We start from the raw sequence: 25,214 nt of genomic DNA on the forward strand, positions 1-25,214 counted from the left end.
ATTGGATGTCTCTATAGGCCCCCTGGCTCAGCAACTGTTGTGGTCGAGCACCTGAAGGATAATTTGGAAAATATTTCGAGTAGATTTCCCCACCATGCTATAGTTCTGGGTGGAGATTTTAATTTGCCGGATATAGACTGGGAGACTCAAACGTTCATAACGGGTGGCAGGGACAAAGAATCTAGTGAAATTTTTTAAAGTGCTTTATCTGAAAACTACCTTGAGCAGTTAAACAGAGAACCGACTCGTGGCGATAACATATTAGACCTTCTGGTGACAAACAGACCCGAACTATTTGAAACAGTTAACGCAGAACAGGGAATCAGCGATCATAAAGCGGTTACTGCATCGATGATTTCAGCCGTAAATAGAAATATTAAAAAAGGTAGGAAGATTTTTCTGTTTAGCAAAAGTGACAAAAAGCAGATTTCAGAGTACCTGACGGCTCAACACAAAAGTTTTGTCTCAAGTACAGGTAGTGTTGAGGATCAGTGGACAAAGTTCAAAACCGTCGTACAATATGCGTTAGATGAGTATGTGCCAAGCAAGATCGTAAGAGATGGAAAAGAGCCACCGTGGTACAACCATCGAGTTAGAACACTGCTGCGGAAGCAAAGGGAACTTCACAGCAAACATAAACATACCCAAAGCCTTGCAGACAAACAAAAATTACACGAAGCGAAATGTAGTGTGAGGAGGGCTATGCGAGAGGCGTTCAGTGAATTCGAAAGTAAAGTTACTTGGCAGAAATTCCTAAGAAATTTTGGTCTTATGTCAAAGCGGTAGGTGGATCGAAACAAAATGTCCAGACACTCTGTGACCAAAATGGTACTGAAACAGAGGATGACAGACTAAAGGCCGAATACTGAATGTCTTTTTCCAAAGCTGTTTCAGAGGAAGACTGCACTGTAGTTCCTTCTCTAGATTGTCGCACAGATGACAAAATGGTAGATATCGAAATAGACGACAGAGGGATAGAGAAACAATTAAAATCGCTCAAAAGAGGAAAGGCCACTGGACCTGATGGGATACCAGTTCGATTTTACACAGAGTACGCGAAGGAACTTGCCCCCCTTCTTGCAGCTATGTACCGTAGGTCTCTAGAAGAGCGTAGCGTTCCAAAGGATTGGAAAAGTGCACAGGTCATCCCCGTTTTCAAGAAGGGACGTCGAACAGATGTAAAGAACTATAGACCTATATCTCTAACGTCGATCAGTTGTAGAATTTTGGAACACGTATTATGTTCGAGTATAATGACTTTTCTGGAGACTAGAAATCTACTCTGTAGGAATCAGCATGGGTTTCGAAAAAGACGGTCGTGTGAAACCCAGATCGCGCTATTCGTCCACGAGACTCAGAGGGCCATAGACACGGGTTCACAGGTAGTTGCCGTGTTTCTTGACTTCCGCAAGGCGTTCCATACAGTTCCCCACAGTCGTTTAATGAACAAAGTAGGAGCATATGGACTATCAGACCAATTGTGTGATTGGATTGAAGAGTTCCTAGATAACAGAACGCAACATGTCATTCTCAATGGAGAGAAGTCTTCCGAAGTAAGAGTGATTTCAGGTGTGCCGCAGTGGAGTGTCGTAGTACCGTTGCTATTCACAATATACATAATTGACCTTGTGGATGACATCGGAAGTTCACTGAGGCTTTTTGCGGATGATGAAAATTGCACTAAAAAAATGCTTGTACTGAAAAAATTGTACTGAAAATTGTACTGAAATGCAGGAGGATCTGCAGCGAATTGACGCATGGTGCAGGGAATGGCAATTGAATCTCAATGTAGACAAGTGTAATGTGCTGCGAATACATAGAAAGAAAGATCCCGTATCATTTAGCTACAATATAGCAGGTCAGCAACTGGGAGCAGTTAATGCCATAAATTATCTGGGAGTACGCATTAGGAGTGATTTAAAATGGAATGATCATATAAAGTTGATCGTCGGTAAAGCTGGTGCCAGACTGAGATTCATTGGAAGAATCCCAAGGAAATGCAATCCGAAAACAAAGTAAGTAGGTTACAGTACGCTTGTTCGCCCGCTGCTTGAATACTGCTCAGCAGTGTGGGATCCGTACCAGGTAGGGTTGATAGAAGAGAGAGAGAAGATCCAACGGAGAGCAGCGCGCTTCGTTACAGGATCATTTAGTAATCGCGAAAGCGTTACGGAGATGATAGATGATGGACAATGGAAGACTCTGCAGGAGAGACGCTCAGTAGCTCGGTACGGGCTTTTGTTGAAGTTTCGACAACATACCTTCACCGAAGAGTCAAGCAGTATATTGCTCCCTCCTACGTATATCTCGCGAAGTGACCATGAAGATAAAATCAGAGAGAATAGAGCCCACACAGAGGCATGCCGACAATCCTTCTTTCCACGAACAGTACGAGACTGGAATAGAAGGGAGAACCGATAGAGGTACTCAAGGTAACCTCCGCCACACACCGTCAGGTGGCTTGCGGAGTAAAGTTGTAGATGTAGATGTAGAAACATTGTGCAATGATGGTATTAACAAACTGGTCTCTCGTTGGGAGAAGTGTGCTCGTCACCAGCGTGACTATGTTGAGAAATGAATACGTACGGCTGGGCGTTGTGGCCGAGCGGTTCTAGGCACTTCAGTCCGGAACCACGCGGCTGCTACGGTCGCAGGTTCGAATCCTGCCTCGGACATGGATGTGTGTGATGTCCTTAGGTTAGTTAGGTTTACGTAGTTCTAAGTCTAGGGGACTGATGACCTCAGATGTTAAGTCCCATAATGCTTAGAGCAATTTGAACCATTTTTGAATACGTAGATATGAGGAATAAATATGTAGTTTCTTAATAAAGTTAATAATAAATTAATCCTTATCGAAGATAGAATTTGTTTTATTTAAAAATCTTTAAGAGTTTCCACATTAAAAATTCGGAGGCATTACTTTCCAGAATGCCTTCTTATGTTCCATTGGGTTCAGATCAGGCGAATTTGGTGGCCAAAACATGAGTTCACCATCATTCTCCTGAAACCACGGTAGAATAATTGTGGCTTTGTGATGTGGACAGTTATCCTACTGGAAGATGCCGTAGCCGTCAGGGAAGATATCAAACATAAATGGATGCAGGTGATCCATAATAATGTTCACTTAGCCCACGACTGCACCTTAGATTACTACGACAGGTCCCTTGGAAGCCCGCCAACTTTCTTCCAGGGCACGGCGTGTGTTTCGAGCAGCCTTCTGCCTGGACGACAGTGTATCTGGACACGACCGTCAACCTGGAGTACCAAGAAACTTGATTCATATCACCAGGCGACACGTTTCCAGTGATTCACGGTTCAGTCTCGATGCCCACTGCAGCCGTAACTGATGGTGTCGTTAGGTCAACATAGGACCACGTATGGTTCACCTGTTGCAGATCCCCATGTTCAATAATGTTCACTGAACGGTGTGGTCTGAAACGCTTGTGCCTGCGCCATCACAGTACTCTATTATCAGGTCTTCCAAAGATCACCGCCTATCTTGCATTACAGAGTGGGGATGCCTCCAACCTCCATGTTCAGTGATGTCCAACACCCCATCTCCTATTTGTGGTTTCACTGTTCTTCAAACAATCACCACATATGGTTACAAAATAGCACGTAAACAGTTGATCAATTTCACCTACACATAAGAACCTACCCTTTGTAAAATGTAAATGTCGTGTGGCTAGGGCCTCCCGCCGGGTAGACCGTTAGCCGGGTGCAAGTCTTCCGATTTGACGCCACTTCGGAGACTTGCGCGTCGATGGGGATGAAATGATAATGATTACCACAAAACAACACCCAGTCCCTGAGCGGAGAAAATCTCCGACCCAGCTGGGAATCGAACCCGGGCCCTTAGGATTGACAGTCTGTCGCACTGACCACTCAGCTACCAAGAGCGGACTACCCTTTGTTAAAGTCGCTAATGTCAGTGAATTTCCCAATTTGATGGCAGTATCGTCGCTAGAATTGTTCACCATTCGTCTTTGCTCCATTTATATACTTTTCTTACAGTGCCATTTGCGCACAGTGTCATCAAGTGGCATTCAGTCTCAAGACAGGCAGTTGCCATAATTTTTTGGCTCATCAGTGTATTTAACAAAGACTGGTTACGTTGTTCAGCATGGACGGCAGTCGTTTATCGGTAAACTGGAAAATACGAAACACAAGAAGTGAAGACAGATAATGGGGCGATCGGGAGAGATCGTCAAGTAATGATACAATTGCAGTAGAGTATTCAGAGTTGTGATATCGTCCAAAGATCGTGGGGCCACACAGAAGTCGGCACATCGATACCACAGTCATTAGCGATATCTCGCTGCAGTCCTCAGTGACTAATGGGACTGACTGAAGAAGACACACCCTCTCTCTCAGTACAGCAGCGCCCTTGCACAGAGGTCAATAAAAAAGTCGGGGATGGAAACACTCCATCCCAGTTTGTGACATCAGCTGAACAAGTCAACATCATCGAGTAGGACTAAGGATTTATTCAAGTCTTAGATGGAAATGTACTTCTGTAAATGTCGAACATGGCACTTCAAGAGAAGACTTTGTTAATTAGTAGTGCATCAAGTGATGCTTGAATAGTCAATGACAGTTGTAAATTATCAAGCACTCCTGTGGCAAGGGATTATATCAAGCTAAGTAAATCTTTTTATCAGTCAAAATAAAGTGAACTAATATTTAATATGTTGTAGTTCACATGAGCCACGTCAGAAAACAATCAAAGAACCCACAGTTATGGCCAGAGGATTGTAGTTTCATACGGTCATAACAAATGGTGCCAAGAACTGGGACTTAACTTGCTCTTCTTTCGTTGCCCTGTGTGCGAGTTGTGCACGTTTTTCTGGCTGTTGCTCTGTTTTTGTTCTCTTGTGTTAGTGAACGTCCTACTACATTTCACCATGCCTGAGCCGCCAAAGGAAATGTCTCTAACCGACAGCACAGCTTCGGGCGCAGCAGAAACGCCTACTGCTCACTGTTAGCCGATTGACGTGTTTAGTGAACAAGCAAGCAGCACCGCCGTCGGTAGATGCTCCTAAATTTTTCCCAAACCACAGAAAGACAAATAATGGTCACACAAAATGGTGCAATTACAGGTACACTTCACCGCCTACAAACTACACTCCTGGAAATTGAAATAAGAACACCGTGAATTCATTGTCCCAGGAAGGGGAAACTTTATTGACACATTCCTGGGGTCAGATGCATCACATGATCACACTGACAGAACCACAGGCACATAGACACAGGCAACAGAGCATGCACAATGTCGGCACTAGTACAGTGTATATCCACCTTTCGCAGCAATGCAGGCTGCTATTCTCCCATGGAGACGATCGTAGAGATGCTGGATGTAGTCCTGTGGAACGGCTTGCCATGCCATTTCCACCTGGCGCCTCAGTTGGACCAGCGTTCGTGCTGGACGTGCAGACCGCGTGAGACGACGCTTCATCCAGTCCCAAACATGCTCAATGGGGGACAGATCCGGAGATCTTGCTGGCCAGGGTAGTTGACTTACACCTTCTAGAGCACGTTGGGTGGTACGAGATACATGCGGACGTGCATTGTCCTGTTGGAACAGCAAGTTCCCTTGCCGGTCTAGGAATGGTAGAACGATGGGTTCGATGACGGTTTGGATGTACCGTGCACTATTCAGTGTCCCCTCGACGATCACCAGTGGTGTACGGCCAGTGTAGGAGATCGCTCCCCACACCATGATGCCGGGTGTTGGTCCTGTGTGCCTCGGTCGTATGCAGTCCTGATTGTGGCGCTCACCTGCACGGCGCCAAACACGCATACGACCATCATTGGCACCAAGGCAGAAGCGACTCTCATCGCTGAAGACGACACGTCTCCATTCGTCCCTCCATTCACGCCTGTCGCGACACCACTGGAGGCGGGCTGCACGATGTTGGGGCGTGAGCGGAAGACGGCCTAACGGTGTGCGGGACCGTAGCCCAGCTTCATGGAGACGGTTGCGAATGGTCCTCGCCGATACCCCAGGAGCAACAGTGTCCCTAATTTGCTGGGAAGTGGCGGTGCGGTCCCCTACGGCACTGCGTAGGATCCTACGGTCTTGGCGTGCATCCGTGCGTCGCTGCGGTCCGGTCCCAGGTCGACGGGCACGTGCACCTTCCGCCGACCACTGGCGACAACATCGATGTACTGTGGAGACCTCACGCCCCACGTGTTGAGCAATTCGGCGGTACGTCCAACCGGCCTCCCGCATACCCACTATACGCCCTCGCTCAAAGTCCGTCAACTGCACATACGGTTCACTTCCACGCTGTCGCGGCATGCTACCAGTGTTAAAGACTGCGATGGAGCTCCGTATGCCACGGCAAACTGGCTGACACTGACGGCGGCGGTGCACAAATGCTGCGCAGCTAGCGCCATTCGACGGCCAACACCGCGGTTCCTGGTGTGTCCGCTGTGCCGTGCGTGTGATCATTGCTTGTACAGCCCTCTCGCAGTGTCCGGAGCAAGTATGGTGGGTCTGACACACCGGTGTCAATGTGTTCTTTTTTCCATTTCCAGGAGTGTATCAGGTATGGCGTGCTGTGCTTACTTTTTGTCCACCGTTGGTCCCAATGTGTATCACCTCTACGCCAAATTATGTGTCGCAACTGTTCTTCAGAAAGTCAAGTACGACAGTCTTGTGAAACTGCTGCATGACCACTTTGATAGTCAGATCCATGTAGCAGCTGCATGGTTTAATTTTTTTTCTTCTGAAGCAGTAACCTGCTCAGTCTGTCAAACAGTAGATAGAAAAACTCGGAGTCTCAACAGGCATTGCATGTTTAAGTGAGCATGTGGAAATAACTATAATGAAGTCATGTTATGTGACGCTATCACACAGAATGTATCTGGTACACTAATTCCTGCTTCAATTCTAAGCCGGCCGCTGTGGCCGAGCGGTTCGAGGCGCTTCAGTCTGGAACCGCGCGACCGCTACGGTCGCAGGTTCGAATCCTGCCTCTGGCATGGATGTGTGTGATGTCCTTAGGTTTGATAGGTTTAAGTAGTTATAAGTTCTAGGGGACTGATGAAAAAAATGGTTCAAATGGCTTTGAGCACTATGGGATTTAACATCTAGGGTCACCAGTCCCCTGGAACTTAGAACTACTTAAAGCTAACTAACCTAAGGACACCACACACATCCATGCCCGACGCATGATTCGAACCTGCGACCGTAGCGGTCGCACAGTTCCAGACTGAAGCGCCTAGAACAGCTCGGGGGGGGACTGATGACCTTAGCTGTTAAGTCCCATAGTTCTCAGAGCCATTTGCAGTTCTAAAACTGCCAAACCTTGATTTAAAAACAGTTCTAGCTAGATATAGTGCAATCTCAAACAATTTATGACGCAGCAGAGGTTGACTTTGAGGCTTCATGGATTTCAGTTGTTTGTATTGCACCAGGCACTCAGTCTCATATATAGAACAGTGTTCAAGTCATTAAGAATAGAGCTCAGATAAACAGTAAGAACAGTGGAAGGAATAATTTTCAGTCTCATTGCACACGGTGTGTGTTACAACACTCATGGAGAAAATCATGTCCCCAGCGCTTTTCGAAACATGATAGGAAAGATTATACTTGTCGTAGCGCATTCAGTCAATGTGGTTGGGAGCAAGCAAGGCCAAGACAACAGCTACCGTAGTGGAGCGCATGGTGACTTCAGCTACGCTGTCAACGGGTGCATACAGAACGGGCCACGCCATTCACTCAGGCCGCGAGCCGAAGCAGCACTTCCGCATTGTGGAAGTCTCCTACTGCAGTGCACCAGGTGATAAAAAAGCTTTATGTTCATTTCAAGTGGAAAATTTAAAGAACACACTGGTGTTTATGTTTTCCTGACAAATAAAGACACTTATGACACAATCATTAGCCCACCACTACAGCAGCCTACCTCTATTCTTTCTGCCTATTATAGACAAGAGATTCCAATTCTTGGCGTGTGAAGTTAGCTAGTAACTTTTCAGGGTGTGACAAAGTGTGTTTTACATCATGTATAGTGCAAACATTTTTGGATTACATTTATCTGACCTGTTCAGTTTGTGCATTGAGAACAATGTGTTACAAATCAGTGTTTCTGTGCCTCACGCTGACATTTCTGCCCTTTTTAGTAAGTACAAGGAACTATTTGCACCAGGCATAGGACGGGCTAAAGACTTTTAAGCACACGTTACACGATTTTTTCGCGTACGACCTATATCCCACGCAATACGTTGGCCAATTGCTCAGGAACTGCAAAGGTGACAAGATCGTACGACCTGTCCCCAACGCAATACGTTGGCCAATTGCTCAGGAATTGCAAAGATGACAATGGGGTTTTCCAACGCGTTTCTGCAAGTCAATGAGCATCACCCTTGGTCATTCTGCAGAAGCTTTCAGGTGGGAAACGTTTGTGTGCGGACTTTAAGACAACAGTAAACCTATAAACAACAGTGGATTCTTTCCGTCTTCTACGTCCGGAGGAATTGATGGGCAGACTGAGACAGGGCAAATACTTTTCGAAAACTGATTTGCGAGAGGCGTAAGTACAATTACCGCCGGATGAACAGTCCATGCAATACATCGTACTAAATACTCGCTTAGGTTTGTGCCAGTTTCAAAGACTTCTGTTTGGAAGTGCTTCAGTCCTTGCAATTTGTCAACAGTCCCTGGAACAATTAACTGCAAAAGTACCTTCTTGTACAAACTATTTATACGATATTGTCGTCACGGGTTATAGATCTGCTAAACATTTAGTAAATTTAGTTTCAAGTTCTTTCTGCTGGTGGCTTAATCTGCAACAAGGGAAAGTGCTCCTTCTTCCAGGAAGAACTGAACTGTTTGGGTGACGTAATAAATGCTCAGGGTATACATCCTACTACTTCGCACTTGGCTGCTATTAAAGATCTGTCGGTGTCCCACAACATTAAGGAGCTCCAAACAGTCATGGAGAAGCTTACCTATTGTATCAAATTTATTGCTAATGCTGTGCAAATTGCTGTTCCGCTTAACCGGCTACACTGGAAAAATGTTCGTTTTGAGTTGACCAAAGAATGTCAGAATGCATTTCAACACATGAAAGACGCATTGTCAAGTCGTAGATGTTTGATTCATTTTGACCCAGCTAAGCCTATCATGTTAGCTGTGAATGCATCTGCTTACAGGATCAGGGCAGTGGTCTCCCATAAGATTGGTTCTTCTGAGAGACCTATTGTTTCTGCCTTAAAAATGCTCAACAAAGCGCAGTGTAACTACAGTCAGCTATAAAAGTGGCTCTGTCCATTATCTACGGTGTTACAAAATTCCACCAGTATTGGAAAGTCCGAAGTTCTATTTGGTGACAAATCATCGGCCTTTGACGGCTTTGTTCAGGACTGTGAATCCTGTACCACCTCGGAAAAATTGCAAAGTTGAGCTCTGACATTGTCCAGTTATCAATATGAGTTGTTGTCAGGCCCACAGCCCAACATTCGAACTCTGACATGTTGTCTTGGTTGTCGGTCGGTGCCGACACAGCGTTTGGTTCGTGTGAGGAATCACGTTTCAAATCGATTCTCAGGATTTTGAAACTCTTCAAACCTTTCCTTTTGATTTGCGGCGTATTGCCACTACCACAGCTTCTGAAGCAGCTTTGCAGGTCGTTTTGCGATGAGTGCGCCATGGGTGGCTACGCTGTTTGGAAGAAATTCCCTAGTCGCTGTTTGGAAGAAATTCCCTAGCCAGGGGCGCGTCGCTACTTCTTGCATCGTCACGCGCTTTCCACGTGATCAGGAATTCTGCTGTTGCACACAGAAAACGACGATGCGCGTGCTGTGATTCCTCGATCCCCACAGCGGGAAGTCTTGTCTTTATTACACAAAGGCCATTGGGCGTCGTTCGCACAAAGCAGCTCGCCCGTTGTCATTGTACTTGGACGCCCAGACTGAACACATGACCGCTCGTAGCAAAGTTTGAGCGGAAAATCAGTCAGATCCGCCGCAACGCATTTTCCGAGTGGCCACGTCCGTGGCAACGCATTCATATTGATATCGCGGTGCGTTCTGGAACACACGATGGTTGTTATTAAGTGGTAGAAGCTTACAGTAAGTTTCCTTTCGTTGTCTCAATAACACCCACCACTACTGCAAGTACGACATCCGATTTGGCTTCTATTTTTCGTCTTGAAGGTCTTCTAGAGGTCATTATCTCTGATAAAGGATCACAATTCACGTCAACTGATTTCCAATACTTTTGTACGACCAATGGCATGCGCTATGTGACCACTGCTCCTTTCCACCTACAGTCATACGGTAAGGCTGAACGGTTCGTTCGGACATCCAAAAGTCACCCGGAGAAACTCCGTTCCTTCTATACACGGGAACAGGCAATGAAAATTTTTCTATCCTGCTACCGCTCCTTCCCGCGTGACGGGAAGTCGCCGGCAGAATTCTTACACGGTAGAAGGCACCGCACCCTGTTGCATCTTCTGCTGCCGCTGCGGAAACAATTATTTGTTTCGCAACGTCGGACAAAGCTGCAGGATGAAGTGTTTTACCAAGTCTTTGGAAAAAAAAACAGCAGAGCAACCGGACGCGCATCTTATGCCGTGCACGGTTCTACCGGGCTACTGCGGCGCCACCAAAACCAGCTGCGCCGCTCGAACAAGTTTGTCAGTGCTTCTGCCGCAGAATGGTTGTCCACAGACGAGCACGTCGCTGAGTCCTCACGTGCAGTCGCAGCCGTCTCTCCGCTAGTCGCGGTGGGCACCTTCCACTGTGGTGCCCAGCGTAGCCACCCATGGCACACACATCGCAAAACAACCTGCAAAGCTGCGTCAGAAGCTGTGGTAGTGGCAATACGCCGCAAATCAAAGGGAAAGGTTTGAAGAGTTTCAAAATCCTGAGAATAGATTTGAAAACATGATTCCGCCCCGGAAGGTTATCAGCCTGGTCCAGATGATCCTCTTACCGTCCAGTCGACCACAGCGTCTGCGTTTCTGGATGCGTACATGCACCCTTCGACTGGTTTTACGGCCGGTGTTTCAGGTCGGCCGCGCTGTGAATACCGAGCAGCAGCTACCCTCCCCGCCTCTTCATCTGCGTCCGCATTCAGTAATCCCCTCTCCATCTGCCGCCGACACGTGCGTAGGCCCTACACGACTACGGTGCAGAGGAATGTGGTATCGTCCAAAGATCGCGGCGTCACTCCAGAGTCAGTAATACACTTCATACCACAGACATTAGCCATGTCTCGCTGCAATCCGCAACGACAAATGGGAGTCACTGAAGAAGACACGTCCTGTCTCTCACTCAACAGCACCCTCACACGGAGGTCAATATAGAGCTGAGTGTGGAAGTCCTCCGCCCTAGTTCGTGGCCCCAAATGGTTCAAATGGCTATGAGCACTATGGGACTTAACATCTGAGGTCATCAGTCCCCTAGAACTTAGAACTACTTAAACCTAACTAACCTAATGACATCACACACATCCATGCCCGAGGCAGGATTCGAACCTGCGACCGTAGCGGTCGCGCGGTTCCAGACTGAAGCGCCTAGAATCGCTCGGCCACAGCGGCCGGCTCGTGGCCCCAGCTGAAGCAGTCATCATCATCGAGTAGGACCAAAGATTTATTCAAGTCTCAGAGGGAAATGTACTTCAAGAGAATACTTTGTTGATTAGTGCATCAAGTGATGCTCTAGTAGTCAATGACAGGCGTAAATTATCAAGCACTCCTGCGGCAAAGAATAGTACACGACTGGCCATTAAAATTGCTACACCACGAAGATGACGTGCTACAGACGCGAAATTTAACCGACAGGAACAAGATGCTGTGGTATGCAAATGATTAGCTTTTCAGAGCATTCACACAAGGTTGGCGCCGGTGGCGACACCTACAACGTGCTGACATGTGGGAAGTTTCCAACCGATTTCTCATATACAAACAGCAGTTGATCGGCGTTCCCTGGTGAAACGTTGAGTGATGCCTCGTGTAAGGAGGAGAAATGCCTATCATCACGTTTCCGACTTCGATAAAGGTCGGATTGTAGCCTATCGCGATTGCGGTTTATCGTATCGCGACATTGCTGCTCGCGTTGGTCGAGATCCAATGACTGTTAGCAGAATATGGAATCGGTGGGTTCAGGAGGGTAATACGGAACGCCGTGCTGGATCCCAACGGCCTCGTACCACTAGCAGTCGAGATTACAGGCATCTTATCCGCATGGCTGTAACGGGTCGTGCAGCCACGTGTCGATCCCTGAGTCAACAGATGGGGACGTTTGCAAGACAACAACCACCTGCACGAACAGTTCGAAGACGTTTGCAGCAGCATGGACTATCAGCTCGGAGACCATGGCTGCGGTTACCCTTGACGCTGCATCACAGACAGAAGCACCTGTGCACGAATGGCAAAACGTCATTTTTTCGGATGAATCCAGATTCTGTTTACAGCATCATGAAGGTCGCATCCGTGTTTGGCGACATCGTTGTGAACGCACATTGGAAGCGTGCATTCGTCATCGCCATACTGGCGTATTACCCGGCGTGATGGTATGGGTTGCCATTGGTTACATGTCTCGGTCACCTCGTGTTCCGTTGACGGCACTTTGAACAGTGGACGTTACATTTCAGATGTGTTACGACCCGTGGCTCTACCCTTCATTCGATCCCTGCGAAACCCTTTTTATTTCAGCAGGATAATGCACGACAGCATGTCCCAGGTCCTGTACGGGCCTTTCCGAATACAGAAGATGTTCGACTGCTGCCCTGGCCAGCACATTCTCCAAATCTCTCACCAATTGAAAATGTCTGGTCAATGATGACCGAGCAACTGGCTCGTCACAATACGCCAGTCTCTACTCTTGACGAACTGTGGCATCGTGTTGAAGCTGCATGGGCAGCTGTACCTGTACACGCCATCCAAGCTCTGTTTGACTCAATGCCCTGGCGTATCAAGGCCATTATTACAGCCAGAGGTGGTTGTTCTTGGTACTGATTTCTCAGGATCTATGCACACAAATTGAGTGAAAATTTAATCATATGTCAGTTCTAGTATAATATGTTTGTCCAATGAATATCCGTTTATCATCTGCATTTCTTCTTGGTGTAGCAATTTTAATGGCCAGTAGTGTATCAAGTTATGTAAATCTTTTTATCAATCATGTAATAAAGTGAACTAATATTTCATATGCTGTGGTTCAGATGAGCCACCTCCCAGAGCATTCAAAGAATCCACAATTATATCCAGAAGGCCGAGGTTTCACCTGGCCATAACAAGAGTTGCCTGAATGGCATCATGGATGTCCTCGCGTTCGGTGGCAATCATAATTTCCACATATCATCGTTATTACTGATAAACCAATCGAGGCTAGCGAGCAATAAGATTATGATAATGACTGCTCATCACAAACCGAAAACCTTCCATAAGGCTTCAGCGTTCAGGTGAACATCTACAGATATGACACCTAAACTACAGGGTCATGCTGATTATATCGATTATGGAAGCTCTTGTTTTCGTGAGGCTGTTCCCCTCTGATCCTATTTCAGACTTCTAATTCCGAGAGAGTGATTCTCTATTTTCCTAACCAGCATGTTCTGACGAGAGCACTCAGCGATGTTTTTGCCTCCAGTTTCACCTTGCCGGTGTATCCTGCACGCGAAGGCAATCTTTTATCACAGAATGACCTCACTTTAATGGAAACAGTTATCTTGGCGATAATTTGTGACTCATTAATGTCATTGTGTATCGACTCGCTAAAATCAGGTAAAATACTCCTATAGGGCCTAGCCTACCTGTAGAAGTTCTTTATAAGATTAACATTTATCGGTTGCCCTCACCGCACACATAAAACTAACATTCAAATTTTCGGCACTTATGGTGAAGGAATGTGCGTCTCGCGGTATAGTAGTAGGGGCTCCGTAAAACAAATCAGCGTCAAAGCACGCAGTGGTTCCGATGAGCCGAACTTGGTTATAAATAGAGCAGGGACACCAGCATACTTCAAAGTCTCGTTGGAGTCCACGCAGCGAATGTGCATAATAAGACAACTCGCAGCACATGAAGACGACTAGTTGGTAGCCCATCAAATTATCGTGTAGAAAAATGGAAACAACAACTCGGTTCAACAGTCGAAAGCACGTCATTTCAAAGACCTAACCCTGCTGTTACGTTATAGTCATAAGACCCGGAAAGGAGTTTTTTCTTACACAGTGTTTTATATTTAAACCCTAGTGCTCGAAAATTAATGACTTTGCTTTCCTATGCATTCTACAGAGGTTAAGGTTTAAACAGAAAAAAAGGTTTCCTTACTCTTCTTATAGCTTAAATTATTACACTTGTGTCCCTTGGGTCTATGTGAACTGGGTGTTTGAAAAATAATAACATGCACAAATACCAGTAGTAAAACTTCGAATGAATTTCGGTTGTCGAATAACTATTCAGAATTAAGTAGTAACGACACTACAGTTAAATATTTTGTACTCGACAAGCTACCGTACGGTGAGTGGCAGAGGTACATTGTGTTAACAGTCTCATTAACTCTCTCATTACTTCCCATCTCCCCCCCCCCCCCCCCACTCCGTTCTAATGCCACTGAGAGAGGTGGCGCAGTGGTCAGCACACTGGACTCGCATTTGGGAGAACCATGGTTCAAATCCCCGTCCTGCCATCCTGATTTAGGGTTTCCGTGGCATCCTCACGATTACTAATCAAACTATTGACGAATACAGAATACAGTAGCTTTTCTTCGAATCTTTTCTAGCTCTTCCAGTAATTCAACTTACAAGGGAAACGCGTGACCTCGAACGCTCAGAACCGCAGGAAAATATCTTTAGAATATAAACTGCTCATACCGAAGACAGTGGTATGAGCCATTCGCATTAATAACTGCGCGTCTTACCACGAGAGACATCTGAATAATCACCTATTCAAGGCTTAAGCGAGGAAATTTGGTAATTCCAAGAAACAAAATGTCGATAAAACAGAACCAAAGCACACGGAAGACAACAAAACATCGCCCACCTTTTGAAGTGTACTTCTTTAGGCAGTACCTTCTTTAGACAATACAAGCTCCACATGAGAAGGATCGTTGATTTTGTAAGACTACAAAGTGAAAAACCACAAGTGAAGTTACACAATCATCATTTCACCATCAGACTTCACTATGTGCTATACAATCAAATTTCTGCACCGAACTTATAGTCTATGTTAAAATATCCTTGTCAAATGCCGGGTAATGACACTGACATACCAACGCCATAGTTTTGAAATGTAATTAGTATGGGGTTTGACATTGGACTGTTGTTGAATATGGAAAAAAAAGGCTTTCCTCGGATCTGTATACTGTGCTGTTCCACTTTCCTTTGACCACTTCACCGCAATCCCACACCTGCACGTTCAAGACTGAGTAGCTGTGCAACACTGTCAGTTCAGTATAAAAGTTTGGGAGGTAGGAGACGAGATACTGGCAGAACTAAAGCTGTGAGGACCTGGCGTGAATCGTGCTTCCGTAGCTCAGTTGGTAGAGCACTTGTCCGCGAAAAGCAAAGGTCCCGAGTTCGAGTCTCGGTCGGGCACACAGTTTTAATCTGCCAGGAAGTTTCATATCAGCGCACACTCCGCTGTAGAGTGAAAATCTCATTCTGGGAAGTTTCAGTAGAAAAAGTTTGTTTTACCGATACTGTAATTATTTTAAGCAGAGAGAAATGTAGCAATAGGTCACTACATTGAAATATGTGCGATTGTGGTCCTATTATATGGACGTTGAATAGGTGATCACTGAAAAGTCTCTCGTGCTAAGACGCGCAGTTTTGCATACAAATGGCTCATACCATTGTTTTTGGGATGAGCAGTTTACACTGTGAGCACATTTTCCTACAGTTCTGAGAGTTCGAGGTTACGCAATTCCCTTGTCAGTAGGAGTCAGAAACTGAAGAGCAATTCTGAAGAAATTTTTGGAACAATCATCCTGTAATCGACCTATTTCATGCGTGAACAACATTTCCTCGGTATTCTTCCAATAAATTTATGTCTGGCTTCTACCTTCCTCATCATTAGATTCATGTGATAGTTCCATCAGAAATCGCTGCCACCGGCCGCGGTGGCCGAGCGGTTCTAGGCGCTTCAGTCCGGAACCGCGCGACTGCTACGGTCGCAGGTTCGAATCCTGCCTCGGGCATGGATGTGTGTGATGTCCTTAGGTTAGTTAGGTTTAAGTAGTTCTAAGTTCTAGGGGACTGATGACCATAGATGTTAAGTCCCATAGTGCTCAGAGCCATTTGAACCATTTTGAAATCGTTTCGGACAGAAATTCCCAGATACTTGACGTTTATCTATGGTTCCAGCAACTGATTGCCGATCGCGTAGTCAAATGAAATCTGATTACTTCGTCTATTTACGCGCATTACATTGCATCTGTTTATAGCTCCTAATCTATGTACCAGGCGCTGATCATCTGGAAGTCTCTGGGCATTTTGTAACAAATTTCGAATCATGTCGACATCCTATACACAACCGCGTCGTTTGGAAACAGCCTCAGGGGACTGCTGACGGTACCCGCCAGGTCGTTCACATAATGGGTGGTCAGAAACAGTCTGAAACGTTTGTAGGGGTGTTGCAGGGAAGGTTGTGCTGAGAAATAATCGTTAAGGAAAGAATTCGATACTTTGCTCCCTTTCCGAGTTAATTAGCATTGAAATTAGGCAATCGGACCGTTTCGCCCGCAAATTCAAGTGGCCCGCCAGAGACGGTGTCGCCAAACGCGTTCTGATACAAAATTTGGACATGGGACGGTAGTAAGGATCGAACCCGGCTCAAAAGCTGAGCAGTCTCGCGCTCTATCATCTATGCTATGAGAAAAACTGACACTAGTTGTATCTGGCAAGCCGCTTGAATTTGTGCTCGCAACGGCTTATTGGGCTAACTTCAATGTTTGTTTACTCGGAAACGACGCAATGCATCGAATTTTTTTCTTAAGAATTATTTCTCACCATAGCCTACCCTGCAACACCATTACAAGCTTTACAGACTGTTTCTGACCACCCTGTATATCGTAAATAGTAGCAACCCCAACGTACCGCCTTGACCTAAGCTGAGCGCCACCTTCGCTTCAAATGATGCCTTCTCAAAAAATGGCTCTAAGGACTATGGGACTCAACATCAGTCCCCTAGACTTAGAACTACTTGAACCTACCTAACTTAAGGATATCACACACATCGATGCCCGAGGCAGGATTCGAACCTGCGGCCGTAGCAGCAGCGTGGTTCCAAACTGAAGCGTCTAGATCCGCTCGGCCACAGCGGCCGGCGATGCCTTCTCACTAACAGGGAAACAACACGATCTTGACCTCATATTTAAAGGAGAAAAAAAGCACCGTTCTCAGCTATCAGCACCAGAAATCGATCCCGCGTGGGTATTTGAGCCATAATTCCGATATACGTAGTTACTTCGCGCTCGGCCGGCCAGAGTGGCCGAGTGGTTCTAGGCGCTACAGTCTGGAACCGCGCGACCGCTACGGTCGCAGGTTCGAACCCTGCCTCGGGCATGGATGTGTGACGTCCTTAGGTTTAAGTAGTTCTAAGTTCTAGGGGACTGATGACTTTAGAAGTTAAGTCCCATAGTGCTCAGAGCCATTTGAACCATTTTTGTCTTAGGAAACCACATAAACAAAACTACGCCACATGATGTTTACACTCGTGTTACGTTGTTGCTGAACATGTACCAACGTAACACAAAACTGATAATTCTAGTGAAATCGTCGCTATCCCTGTGCCACGGAGAGAAATTTTTTCCTCGCGCTCGTGGTAAACAAATAGAAATGATTTTTAAAATTTTATTTCTGTGGGGGCGTCAGCCTCAATGTGTTTTGAGAATGAAAATACAGTCCAAGTATGCTGTAATCTGTTGATTATCCGTGCAATTAGACAATTTCAACCGTGGGTCAGAGTGAAGCTTAAAACACACGTTGAAAATGATCCACGGTTGAAACTGGCTAACTGTACCGACTACTGCCTATTTGGACCATGTTTTCATTCTCAAAACAGAAATGATGAGGGAAGAAGCAGGCTAGACGCGGAAGGACACCAACTGGAGGCACTACGTACCAACGACAGCGTCGTGGAAGTCGAGCTGTGGCGCGGCGGAGGCGGCAGCGGCGGCGGCGGCAGCGGCCAGCGGCAGAAGCAGCAGCGAGAGCGACAGCGCGGACGGCATGGTGCAGGCAGCGGCGGCTGGCGGCGAACCGCGCCTTAAGTATCCGCCCGGCGCCCAAGGACACGGCTGAGTCACCGCGCGACACCAATACGCCCACCTCTGCAGCGCCGAGGCTGCTGCTGCTGCTGGTGCCCCGTGTCAGTCTGCCCCGTCGTCAGCCGTGTGTTTCCTCTCGCCAATACTGACCTCAGTCAAGAGGTGCGGAGAGAGTCTGCTCTCGGTGGGAACTACGCGGCAGCGAGTGAGAGTGAAAACGTAAGACGGCTACTCGCGCAGCAACAGAAGGTACGGGACAGGGTGGGCGCTGTTTCAGTAACACCAGTGAATCCCCAATTGTTTAACACTCAGAGGACTGGCTGTTGTGAACTACCAGGAACGACCGCTAACGGCCATTTTGAACGGTTATGTTATCTGTCTTTTCTCCAGTTTTCCGTATTAAAATATCACTAGTGTTTTATCTTACCTTACCAATGCGCATGCTTAATTTTTTCTATAGAAACTATGTATAGAAAAAAAAGCGCTCCGTCTTCAGGCCACGAGTGGTCTACCGGGACCATCCGACCGCCGTGTCATCCCCAGTGGAGGATGCGGATAGGAGGGGCGTGGAGTCAGCACACCGCTCTCCCGGTCGTTATGATGGCATTCTTGACCGAAGCCGCAACTATTCGGTCGAGTTGCGAGGTGCCGGGGCTAGCAGTGTGTTTAACACTAAATTCATCTAGAATCTACATATGTAAATGATGCTCTAAGCCCCCCCCTATTCTAACTCCGACTTTTGCTGTTGCAGATAGATTAAAAAAAAAAGCGAACTAACTCTAATCAACCCTGCCAGTGGAGTAGAAAAGAGTTTGGCACCTGCAATAATTTAATTTGATAAATAAGTTAAATAAACGAAGGTTTCATTAACGTAGTGAGAAATGATAGGGTTGCTCTACCGATTAACAGAATGAAAATTCTGTCCGAAATAACAATATGATTTATTAAGACTAACCACAAAATAATAAACAAAAACACATGAAACATTTACAATACATCAAATTGGGTCAAATTGGATACTCAAACAAACGCTGTGAAGGTGAAGTTGTCCCTAAACTAGATTGTGAGGATTATGACGAAGTGGTATGTGGAGCCAATTCCTTGTCACTCAAATATTAAGAGAGACACACAGCTAACCCAACATTAATTGCTGCCACATTAGTGAGAACTCAGACAATGAACACCCAAGACAGAACAAAGTTAGAGAAAGACGAACAGGCGCGCTCTGCTTAGCTCTGATTATCACCTAGGAAAATCCCTATGTGCCGGTGCAGCGGACATACATTACCAAACTGTCTTCTTAACTGCAAGAACATGATCTGGCGTACCGGAGACGATGGCTGGTTGCTTCGACGTCCCGTCGTGGTGATGATAATGTCGCGAGTATAGCCCGAAACTAATTATCCTGGTCTGGTTGTTCCAGACTAAAGACTTCCTAGCAATACAAATGCGCCTCTGAGGGAGACGAAGAAGGCTCGCCACACAATCACTGACGGTACCGTGATTGATTTTATCAAGCGAAGTCACACTGTAACTCCGATACAGTCAACTTTAGCCAAAACTGCTCAAGACAGACAACATAGGCCGCTTGTACGCAGAACGCTCAATTGCCAACTGTACTCGGAAAGTTACATTGAAGTCGAAACTTCAGCAACTTCGTCAAACAGTTAGAATTAAATAAAAGTATATTAGACAGCCAACGGAAGGCCGGCTGTCCACAGCGGCGAGGGCTCAGTCTTGTAACCTACTCCGACCGAAAGGCGAGAGCCGACTACCCCTAGAGCACCCATACAGGCCGAACACCGAACATTCCCGCCCCCACGACAGTGGCCGTGGTTAAACGTTCCAATCAGCAACTCGAAAACCGGCGGAAAATTCCACTCTATTGCCGGAGCACTACCATTCCACCAATGGAGATTCTTGGCGCCAATTTCTGCGCTGATTTTGCTACGTCACGGAGCTATGCCCTGAGCAAGCCAATCATAGTTACTATTTTGCAGAAAGCGCGGGAATTTTCCCGCCACAACTGCCTGGGTACACAAGTCATTCCCACGCCTCGCTGGTAGCCCGTCAGAAAGTGTTTTCACTACGTTTCTGCGAAGTAACGGAACCTCTAGCCCAGCCGCTACTTCAGGCCCCTCCGGGCGTGTCTTTTGACAATGTCGGCGTCTGGAAAGCATTCACTTGACTCCCTCACACCCGTCGGCTTACCCTTTCAGGATCAGCAGAGCCCGCCTGTCACCGGACCACCTGGGTGACGAGAGACGCTGCGTGGGAAGTCCGCGTGTGAAGGAATAGCAACTTTTCACCACATGCAATTAGAGAGGAAAATCGTAAGATAGAAATATGAGAGGGGGCTCATGCCACCTCTCAGAGTAGCTCCTCAATTGGCGCCACGAGGCTGAGTGCATCCCATATATAGAAAAAAAGGATCGACATAAAGAATGCGTCGTAAATACAATTTTCATTGAAATTAATCTCTGGTACTAAACTTACAAATGCAAATAAGCGTAAAACACAAAATAACATTTTTCTCTCTGTAACTTTTTCTGTGTCAAAGCCACAGACATGCCACAAACGTACAATGGGCTGACAAAAGTCAAGGGATAGCGAATACACATACACTATGTAATTATAAGTATCCGGACACCCCCAAAAACACACGTTTTTCATTTAGGTGCAGTGTGTTGCCACCTACCGTCAGGTACTCCATATCAGCGACCTCAATAGTCCAGAATGACATTTTCACTCTGCAGCGGAGTGTGCGCTGATATGAAACTTCCTGGCATATTAAAACTGTGTGCCGGAACCGAGACACGAAATCGGGACCTTTGCCTTAAGCGGGCAAGTGCTCTACCAACTGATCTACCCAAGCATGACTCACGTCCCGTCCTCACAGCTTCACTTCTGCCAGTACCTCGTCTCTTACCTTCCAAGGCAAACGTCCCGAGTTCGGGTGTCGGTCCGGCACACAGTTTTAATCTGCCAGGAAGTTTCATATCAGTGCACACTCCGCTGCAGAGTGAAAATCTCATTCTGGAAACATCCCTCAGGCTGTGGCTAAGTCATGTCTCCGCAGTATCCTTTCTTTCAGGAGTGCTAGTTCTGCAAGGATCGCAGGAGAGCTTCTGTTAAGTTTGGAAGGTAGGAGACGAGGTACTGGCAGAAGTGAAGCTGTGAGGACGGGACGTGAGTTGTGCTTGGGTAGCTTAGTTGGTAGAGCGCTTGCCTTCGAAAGGCAAAGGTCCCGAGTTCGAGTCTCGGTCCGGCACACAGATTTAATTTGACCTCAATAGTCATTAGACATCGTGAGAGAGCAGAATGGGGCGCTCCGCGGAACTCACGGACTTCGAACGTGGTCAGGTGATTGGGTGTCACTTGTGTCATACGTCTCTACGCGAGATTTCCACACTCCTAAAGATCCCTAGGTCCACTGTTCCCGATGTGATAGTGAATTGGAAACCAGAAGGGACACGTACAGCACGAATGTGTACAGGCCGATCTCGTCTGTTGACTGACAGAGACCGCCAACAGTTGAAGAGGGTCGTAATATGTAATAGACAGACATCTATCCAGACCGCCGCACAGGAATTCCAAACTGCATCAGGATCCACTGCAAGTACTATGACAGTTAAGCGGGACGAGTGAAAACTTGGATTTCATAGTCGAGCGGCTGCTCATAAGCCACACATCACGCCGGTAAATACCAAGTGACGCCTCACTTGGTGTAACGAGCGTAAACATTGGTCGATTGCACAGTGGAGAAACGTTGTGTGGAGTGACGAATCAAGGTACACAATGTGGCTATCCGATGGCAGGGTGTAGGCATGGCGAATGCCCGGTGAACGTCATTTATCAGCGTGTGTAGTGCGAACAGCAAAATTCGGAGGCGGTGGTGTTATGGTGTGGTCGTGTTTTTTATGGAGGGGCTTGCACCCCTTGTTGTTTTGCCTGGCACTATCACATCACAGGCCTACATTAATGTTTTAAGCACCTTCTTGTTTCCAACTGTTGAAGAGTATTCGGGGATGGCGATTGCATCTTTCAACACGATCAAGCACCTGTTCGTAATGTACGGCCTGTGCGGAGTGGTTACACGAGAATAACATCCCTGTAATGGATTGGCCTGCACAGGGTCTTGACCTGAATCCTACAGAACACCTTTGGGATGTTTTGGAACGCCGACCAACATCGATACCTCCCCTCAATGCAGCACTCCGTGAAGAATGGGCTGCCATGCCCCCAGAAACCTTCCAGCACCTGATTGAACGTATGCCTGCGAGCGTGGAAGCTGTCATCCAGGCTAAGGGTGGGCCAAGACAATACTGAATTCCAGCATTACCGATGGAGGGCGCCACGAACTTATAAGTTAGTTTCAGCCAGGTGTCGGGATACTTTTGACCACATAGTGCATATAGATGACGCTAGTATCGCCTACATAAGATATAAAACGGCTGTGCACTGGTGTATCTGTCATTTGTAGTAAGATGATTTATGTAATAAGCTTTCCGACGTGATAATGGCCACACGACGGGAATTTACAGACATTGAATGCGGAATGGTAGTTGGAGCTAGACACAAGGAAAAGTCCGTTTCGGAAATCGTTAGGGAATTCAGTATCTCGATATCCACAATGTTAAGAGTGCGCCGAGTGTGCCAGAGTCCAGGTACTACTTCTTACCACGAACAACGACCGAGAGCAGCGGCTTTTTCGTAGAATTGTCAGAGCTGAGAGACAAGCAACACTGAGTGAAATAACCGCACAAATCAATATAGGACGTACGACGAACGTATGCGTTAGGACAGTGCGGCGAAATTTCGCGTTAATGGGCCATGGCAGCAGACCACCGACACATGTGCCTTGGCCTGCAGCACCTCCCCTGGACTCGTGACCGTTTCAGTTGGCAACTAGACGACTGGAAAACCGAGGCCTGGTCAAATGAGTCTCGATTTCAATTTGTAAGAGCTGATGGTAGAGTTCGAGTGTAGCGCAGACCACACGAAGCCATGGACCAGGTTGTCAACAAGGCACTGTGCAGGCTGGTGGTGGCACCCTAATGGTGTGGGCTGTGTTTACATGGAATGAACTAGGTAATTTTGGAAATTTATGGTAGGGATTATGGGACCAAACTGCTGAGGTCATCGGTCCCTAGGCTTACACACTAATTAATCTAACTTAAACTAACCTACGCTAAGGACAACACACACGCCCATGCCCGAGGGAGGACTCGAACCTCCGACGGGGGGAGCCGCACGGACCGTGACAAGACGCCCCAGACCGCGAGGCTACCCCGCGCAATGAACTAGTTCCTCTGGATGTGCGGCTACCTGGAGACCATTTGCAGCCATTCATGGACTTCATGTTCCCAAACGACGATGGAATTTTTATGGATGACAATGCGCCATATCACCGGGCCACAATTACTAGCGATTAGTTTGAAGGATATTCTGGACATTTCGAGCGAATGATTTGGCCACCCATTGAAGATTTACGAGACATATTTGAGAGGTCAGTTCGTGCACAAAATCCCGCACCGGCAACACTTTCATAATTACGGACGGCTATAGAGGCAGCGTGGGCTCACAGGGGATTTGCAACGACTTGTCGAGTCCATGCTACGTCCAGATACTGCACTACGCTGGGCAAAAGGAGGTCAGACACAATAATAGGATGTATCCCATGATTTTTGTGACCTCAATGCGTATTTCATTAAAGAAAAAGTAAAGAATACATCGTAAATACAATATTCATTGAAACTAAACTTTGATACTGAGTTTACGTATGCAAATAAACATATACTTATAAAACAACATTTTTATCTCTATGACTTGTTCTCACTCAACGTCCCAGACAGGCCATAAACATTTATTTATCAGGAAACATTACACTACGAGAAAATAACATTGTTGTTCTCTATGACATGTTTTCAATCAAAGCCACCAGCTTTACCAAAACACTTTGCACACACGTACTGAAAACCTCCAACTCATGTACCACACATCAGTTTCTTGCACTGCACACAGAGATTTTTAGTTTTGTTTGAACTTTTGCGTCCACCTATCTGGCAGGTCTTCCGTCCCAGCACCTTACATATTTCAGCGGTCGCAATGACTGTATAAACAGGTCCTTTCCTTGATTGCATGTATGCAGAAGAGAATTCATCTGCTAATCTGAAAAGAAACATTCGTCAGGTAAATTTTGCTGTCTCTCTGTAAAGGATCCTACCACAGATTAGGCATAGGCTGCCTACGACAGTCAAATTTGACAGTGTGCGCACGAGGCATATGTTCCAGAATATCAACTCCAAATTTTGTGGACTTGTAGAAGGTCATCTGAAAGAAAACATCGACGCAGCACAATAATCAGGAGCGCCAAACTCCTGCAAAGCACAGCAACGCATTGACAGAGAACAGCAACTGAAGTATGTCCACTGTTCCACTAAATAAAGTAAAATTGAAGGAAAAAGAGGGAACGAGATCACAACAGAGAAATAAAATAAACTAAGTAGATGTAAAAATCCATTATTGCGTCTTTAGGGACATGAAACGTAAAAAATGTCACACCGGTCAAAATGACCGGCAGTGGTCCTTTAAGGTAAAAATTTTTATAATTCGTTTAGTTTTTGTAATGTTTTTCTTTTACAGAAATTATAAACTACCAAAGTAAATTAAAATTCATTAAATGTAAGCCCCCTAAATAAAAACGTATGCTATTCATTAAACGTTAAACAACGCTCACTCTTCAGATAGAGCGTTATGGTCGTTTCTATGTAGAAAACAGTTTCAAAAGTATAATTACTTTACAAATGAGTTCATATGTTAAATGTTTGACGATAAGCATGTAAGCGAGAAAAGTTTAGAAAAGGTTTGAAATTATGCTTGAAGTTTGTTGGAAGGCGGTAAGTGCTCTCATTATTAAATAATGTATGAATATAGTCTGGGTAATTTTCGCTCCATTGTAAGAAAAAGTAAGTTTTCCACGCATCTCAGTGTTT

General features: G+C 46.2%; 1 long non-coding RNA gene and 1 other non-coding gene across 2 annotated transcripts in view; one reads left to right on the top strand and one right to left on the bottom strand.

The window, feature by feature from the left end:
- LOC124722116 overlaps window positions 1-18,183 on the bottom strand; it is a 52,482-nt gene extending 34,299 nt beyond the window's left edge. Inside the window, exon 1 of the long non-coding RNA XR_007006443.1 lies at window positions 18,075-18,183. This is a non-coding gene — a long non-coding RNA (uncharacterized LOC124722116). The remainder of the gene's footprint in view (window positions 1-18,074) is intronic.
- Window positions 18,184-21,416: 3,233 nt separating this feature from the next.
- On the top strand, window positions 21,417-21,491 carry Trnas-cga. The gene has a single exon. It is a non-coding gene; the product is annotated as a tRNA-Ser (tRNA).
- The last annotated feature ends 3,723 nt before the right edge of the window (window positions 21,492-25,214 follow it).

Source organism: Schistocerca piceifrons, chromosome X, assembly GCF_021461385.2.
Source record: "Schistocerca piceifrons isolate TAMUIC-IGC-003096 chromosome X, iqSchPice1.1, whole genome shotgun sequence".
Taxonomy (NCBI): Eukaryota; Metazoa; Arthropoda; class Insecta; order Orthoptera; family Acrididae; genus Schistocerca; species Schistocerca piceifrons.